The sequence below is a fragment of the Camelus ferus genome, chromosome 9 (genome assembly GCF_009834535.1).
Source record: "Camelus ferus isolate YT-003-E chromosome 9, BCGSAC_Cfer_1.0, whole genome shotgun sequence".
NCBI lineage: Eukaryota > Metazoa > Chordata > Mammalia > Artiodactyla > Camelidae > Camelus > Camelus ferus.
Window position 1 is genome coordinate 57,468,865 of NC_045704.1, and position 6,564 is coordinate 57,475,428.

The 6,564-nt window shown below is 38.3% G+C and overlaps 1 long non-coding RNA gene across 1 annotated transcript; it reads right to left on the minus strand.

The window, feature by feature from the left end:
• Positions 1-501: 501 nt before the first annotated feature.
• LOC116665851 lies at positions 502-3,848 on the minus strand. The gene is made up of 3 exons (XR_004322590.1): positions 3,758-3,848; positions 3,573-3,642; positions 502-1,367 (listed from the first exon to the last, which is right to left on the minus strand). It is a non-coding gene; the product is annotated as an uncharacterized LOC116665851 (long non-coding RNA).
• Between the last annotated feature and the right edge of the window lie 2,716 nt (positions 3,849-6,564).

Below are 6,564 nucleotides of genomic sequence, written 5' to 3' on the forward strand. Positions count from 1 at the left end.
TATCTTCTAGTAGTTTTACAATTTTGCATTTACATTTATGTTTATGATCCATTTTGAGTTAATTTTTGTGAAAATTCTATATCTAGATTATTTTGCATGTGGGTGTCCTGTTGTTTCAGCACCTTTTGTTGGAAAGACTATCCTTTCTCCATTGATTTGTTTTTGCTCCTTTGCAAAAATTCAGCTGACTATATTTTGTAGGCCTATTTTTAGGCTATCCTGTTCCATTGATCTGTTCATCTACCAATGTCACACTGTCTTGATGACTCAGGTAATGTCAGTTCTCTGACTTTGTTCTTCCAGTTGGGTATTCTGGGTCTTTTGCCTCTGCATATAAACTTTAGAATCAACTTGTCAATATCCACAAAATAATTTGCTGATATGTTGATTGAGATTGTATTGAATTTGTAGATCAAGTTGGGAAGAAATGGCAACTTGACAATTGACTCTTCCTATCCATGAGCATGAAATATCTCTCCATTTACTTAGTTCTTCTTTGATTTCAGGTTTTTTTTTTTCAGTATATTCCCAGAATTGTGTAACCATCACTGCTATCTAATTTCAGAACCTTTTTATCACTCCCACAAAAAACCCCATAGCCATTATCACTCATCATTTCCATCCCCGTCATCTGCTCTCCCTCCTCTCAGCCCCTGGCAACCATTGATCTACTTTCTGTCTTTGTAGATTTGCTTATCCTGGACATTTCATATAAATGGAATCATACAATATATAGTCTTTTGTGTTTATTTTTTTTACTTAGCAAACATTTTTGAGGTTCCTTTACTTTGAGCCATGTCACAGTAATCCATTCACTTTTATTGATGAAAATACACTGTAGGGAAATACCACATTCTGTTTAACCAGTTGATAAACATTTGGAATTTTTGCATTTTTGGCCATTACGAACAATGCTGCCATAAAGATTCATGTACACACTTTTGAGTAGACATATGTTTTTAACTCTTTTTGGTGGATACCTAGGAGTGGAATTTCTGGCCACATGGACGTTTAACTTTTTGAGAAACTGCCAAACTGTTTTAAAAAGTGAGCTACATGATTTTACATTATACACACAGACACAGACACAAACACACACACACACAAAATGCCTGTGGTGCAATTTGTGGTAAATGGAATCTGTATTCCATTTAATCTGGATAAATACAAACTACCTTCTTGACTTTTTTAGTTCATTCTTCAAAAAAAGTGGTTTAGAAATTATACAAATTTTATAAAAGTTCTGACAGCACTTAAATATCATCCATCATACACATCTGCTTCCCAGAGTGTTGAACCACTTTAGAGAGTCAACTGAGGCTTCTGTGCTATTGGTATTTTCAGGTTTTCTCAGCAGCATTTCCCATCTGTTTTCATAGGGCATATTGAAAAAAATCAAGTAGCAACATACAACTTGCTAAAAACCCAAACTCAGTTGTAGTAATTTCAGCTGCGATTTTGCCATTTGTGGCAACAAAAATGATGGATATCAACAAAAATATACATTCTATCCCTGAAGTAATATAAAAATCTAATAATTTTACTTTTGGAGCAAAAACCTTCTCATAAACTGGGGTATATACAACACACAGTCAGAATGAGGAGACTAGTAAGAAAGGCATTGTATCAGACAAAATTTTAAAAAGTCAAATCCTCCACAAACTAGTATATTGTGATACAACTTCTTCCCAGCTAAAAGCTGGCAGAAAGAGAAGAGATGGAAGTCTATGACCTCCAGCCAGCAAACTGGAGGAAACAAAGGTGCTAAGATCCCTTCTGTTCCATCTCCCCACCCCTTAGGGCCTAGGTCCTCCTTTGCGTAGGGGTGTATCCAGTAATAGGTGAGTATTTTTGAGAAGATGCTGGCCTCAGTACAGTTACATTTTAGTTTGTCTCTGCAGGGTGGTGAGGAGCCTGCCTACCTGCCTCTTGGGAGAAGGCCTGCCGTTTCCCAGCTTGATGGATAATTCTGCCTAATTTTGGGGTAAAATGTTCGTAAGACTTTTGGATCATCACGGATCTAAATCCATGTGCCCCACTTAGTTTGATCAGTAGTAAAAGTATTGTTATTTCTCTGTTTGGCTTCTATGTCTATTTTCCAATTTGTTATCAAGTTATAAGAGGAAGAAAGGATTGTTGTCTTGATCCTCTAAAGCTCCAACTCAAAGCTGCTGTTTTAATAGTCTCAAGAAGCAACGGGTTACATAAATATCATCTACCTAAAGTCTCTGAGGTAAGCCTCCTTAAAGAAATGGCACATAGAACTCTGGGTCTGACTCAGATTTCCAGAACCAGAGGCTCATACTCCCTAACAAAGTAGGAAGAAAAAGGTCCCATATCAGACGGTGATGGAGTGAGAGGATGGGCTAAGACGCTGGGAAGATGACTGCAAGAGACTGATGAACAAAAATTGTGTCTTTGGAAAGTAGAAAATTCACAAGAAAGAATGAGCAATAAGTTAGGCTGTGCCCTATTTTGTCACATTTAATATCACACTGGATTCGGTTTTTTGGCAGGTAGAGCTGAATAAATCAGGCCAATACATGTATTTTTCTTTTAACAAGGAAGGATAACAAAGACTAGTAATAACAAAGATCCGACTCTTAAGATTATAAAGAAAGTTGTTCACTAATTTCTGAAACAGTGGTTTGGGCAGAAAAGAATAAAGAAGTAGGAGCTGAAGGGCTGTAAGAGGAGGAATCCAAACAACAGTGGAAGTTGTTGACACAGTGGCAGCTAAGACAGGAAATTGTCATGGCTGCTAGGAACAACTCAATGAACTTGGACTCCACAGAAAGGGAGTGGGGCTGCAGGTCTGAGGGAAAATTTGGGTAGACACTCAGGAAAAAACAAACACCCAAGGCTTTTATTATTCCAGACTGAGGGAAAGCAATGGGGGTGGTGGACTGGGTGATAATGGGAGAGAGACAGAGCCAGGTAGAACGTAACCTCTACCAGCAAACAGCATGTTCCTTTTGTTCACCTTTGTATAATCCAGCTACTCCTGGCCAACTGAACAATAAATATTTGTTGACTAATTGGATGAATGAAGAGAATGAGGATGGATATGCCTTCACTTAGCACAGAACCAACAGTGAATTGTGCTGTATACAGTCAACGAAATATTGTCTCAATCCAAAAGCATGCCATTAATTCAGTTATTTATTCAATAAACATTAACTGAGCATTTGCTAATTTCCAGGTACAGGATACTAGGCTCTGGGGAATAAAAAATCACTACCATTTCTGCTCTAAAAGGATTTGGAGGCTAATAGGGGAAGAAAGAAATCTGTTAAAATTTTGTTTTAAGTTCAATAACATATTTTAGGTGCTATCAAAACTACTGCAACTATCCTCACATCCCCACCATCCCGAACTCCAAGGGATGGACCAGCTGGGACTGGTCTCTGGCTGGCTTTCCTGACTAAGTAGGGAAACTGGACACACAGGATGAAAGGCAGTTTCATGAGGTAGCTTGCAGAAGGCAGCGAGTAGTTTTGCTAAGGCTCGATATCTGAAGCAGGGTATCTAAGGTAGTCATTATTTTAAACAGGGGATTTGACATTACTTACAATGCGCACTTTGTTCGTTTTTCCTCCTTCCTCCCCCATATCTTTACTTTCACTTTAACGTCTGGACCGCCTGTGTGGAAGACACAGGTAGTCTGTCACTGAAGAATGAACAAGACAAATTACTGCCTTCTTGGAGTTCGCACCGTGAGAAGTTTCAGTCAGGGAAGATAATTTAAAATAATCACCAGTACAGACGGCGTCAGTACGTCCTGCTGAGGTCCAACCACGTCAGGGCCTGCGTGGAGCAGCTAACTGGAGGCGCGGCCGCAGGACGGGCTCCAGGGCGGGAGGCGGGGATTCCCTGCAGAAAGCCAATGGCCACCTGGAAATTAGAGCTTTGGAGACTGACTGGCATGTAAACTGACCAATCAGAACCTAATCTGGGGGGAACTGCAGAGGCAGAGCCCGGATAGTTTGGACGCTGTTAGGTAGAGGTGCAGGCTGAGGAGAGGTTACTCAGGGACTCTTCTCTTTACTACTCTGTAAGAAAGCGTTTCAGTTTTTAAATAACCGTTTCAGCCATACTAGTGCATATGGCTGGATATCAGCCCAGATACAGTGGCTGTCTATTTTTTTTTTGTCTGCCAAGATTATCACCTCCTGAGAAATGCGTTTTCCGTTTTTGCAATGATGTAATTCAAACAGGAACTGCTATTTACTTGCAGACCTCTTCTCGTAAGCGACTGTGTTTGGTCTGGGGGTTGATATAGGCCAGGGGTTACTAGGACTGCTTTTTATTCATCTTCATTACCTAGTTTAGTGTCTGGCATATAATTAGCACTCAGGAATTGTTTAAAAAATAAATGGACACGAGCCTAACTATTGCTTCCTTTGATCTCACTTGTAAAATCTCTGCAACCCCCTCTAACTCTGCTTTAATGGAAAGTCTCATTCTGTTTTAGTAGCTTAATTTAAGTTGATTTAGATATGTGCTTTACTCGGTTTCTTTAAGTTTTGAAAAATTGCTGTTAGCTTTGATATTAAAATTTCTGTTTACCCCCCCCCCCAGTACAACGCCTACAAGCTCCAAAATTCTTGAATTTGACCCGTTTCACAGAGGTGTTGTCAGGTTTCAGACAGACAAAGAATGTACATAAGCTTTATCTGTTCTAAAGTTCTGAACAAATATTTGTTGATACCCCTTTTTCATTCAATGTAAAAGAGTTGAGAGCCTTCCGTGTATTGATAACAGAGTTCACAATTATTAACCAGTCCTGTATTGCCCAAAGGACCAAAGGGCAGGAGCTCAAAGGCAACATCTTCATGTGAATGAGATGATGCTGGTCAAGTCAGAAGCAAAAGTCACTCAGAATTCAGGGTTCCAGAGGTCTAAGTGTTGGGCAGTTTCAGACAGAGACAACTCTGGCCTTCTTCTGATGGCTGCTCAGTGACCTAAGAAGACACTGTCTTCTTTTCAGTGTGTCTAAAGGGTGTCAGAAACATCTAGGAGGAAAAAGGTAAGAGATGTGAGTGTGAATGTTGTTGTTTCAAGAAAGGGTTGCTCTAGGGTGACTCTGCATTTCCTTATTATTATTATCGTTTATCTGTGGAATCTAAAAAAAAAAAAGACAAGAAACAGACAAATGAACATAAATACAGAAGAGAGGTAGACTCAGACATAGAGTGCAAACTTGTGGTTGCCAGGGAGGAGTTGGGTGGGAAGGGCCAGACTGGGAGTTTGAAATTTGTAGATACTGACAGGTAAATATAGAATAGATAAACAAGATTATACTGTATAGCAAAGGGAAATATATACAAGATCTTGTGGTAGCTCACGGTGAAAGGGAATGCGACAATGAATATATGTATGTTCATGTATAACTGAAAAATTGTGCTCTACACTGGAAGTTGACACAGCACTGTAAACTGACTATAACTCAATAAAATAAAATTTAAAAAAAAGAAAGGTTTGCTCCAGGGTGACTCTGCATATTATTATTATTATTATTATTATTATTATTATTATTATTATTATTATTATTATTATTATTATTATTATTGTTATTATTTGGTTGTTACCAACAGAAACTAAGCAAAATTAGGCATGGGGGTTATTATAAACAAATAATGGAGGCTCATAGAATCCATGGGTGGGAATGTTTATGGGCCTAGAAACAGGAATTGGAAAGAAGGTGGGATTCTTGCTCAAAATTTTCTTCTCTGTGCATTCTTCTCTCTCTGCTTCTCTGATCTACATAGTTGTACCCTTAGTTAAAATATTTGCATTTTTAATTTCCCATTACTGGAATTGTTCCAGCAGAGGCTGTATGACCATTTGAGGCTAAGGTAGAAGACATGTCCTTGTTGAGTGGGAGAAAGGGATATTAGATCAGGTTACATGGATAAGCTATTCCAAATGTAAGAGATTAGGATTTTACAAGCTTAGGCTCCCATATACACAAGGATTGCCTTTTATTTCACTTTATCACTGTCTCTGTTAATAGCACCATCAGTTTCTTTGCCTTATCTATATCCTAGTCCTTCATCTATTGTGTGGATTCAATCCTTAGGTCTTCCTCCCAAAATCCTTTCAAGAAATAATACTAATTTTCTTTTAATAGCTGTGGAGTTGTAAAAAATGTAACAAAAGCATGAGCTTTTTAAGTTAGCTAAGACAGAGTCATATCAGGATTAAGAGCATAGGTTTGAGAGTTCAACCTCAGCTCAAATCCCATTCCCATTCCCATTCCCACCTTGGAAAAATTATTCTCTGAGGCTTTTTCTCCAACAACAAAGTAGGGACCTAATATTAAATAACTTTACTAGTTGTTTGGTTAAATAACCAACATCCATAAAGCACTTAGCAGTGTTTCCATTAATGCAAACACCAATTAGCACTTAATAAGATGTAGTTATTAATAAAAGTAATAAAATACAACACTTGTATAACTTCTTTTTTAGTTTACAAAATGTGAGCACCTGCATTTTCTTGATAAATAATCACAAAAATTCTGAGAGGCAGATCATATCTTCAGTTTAGAGATAGGGACAC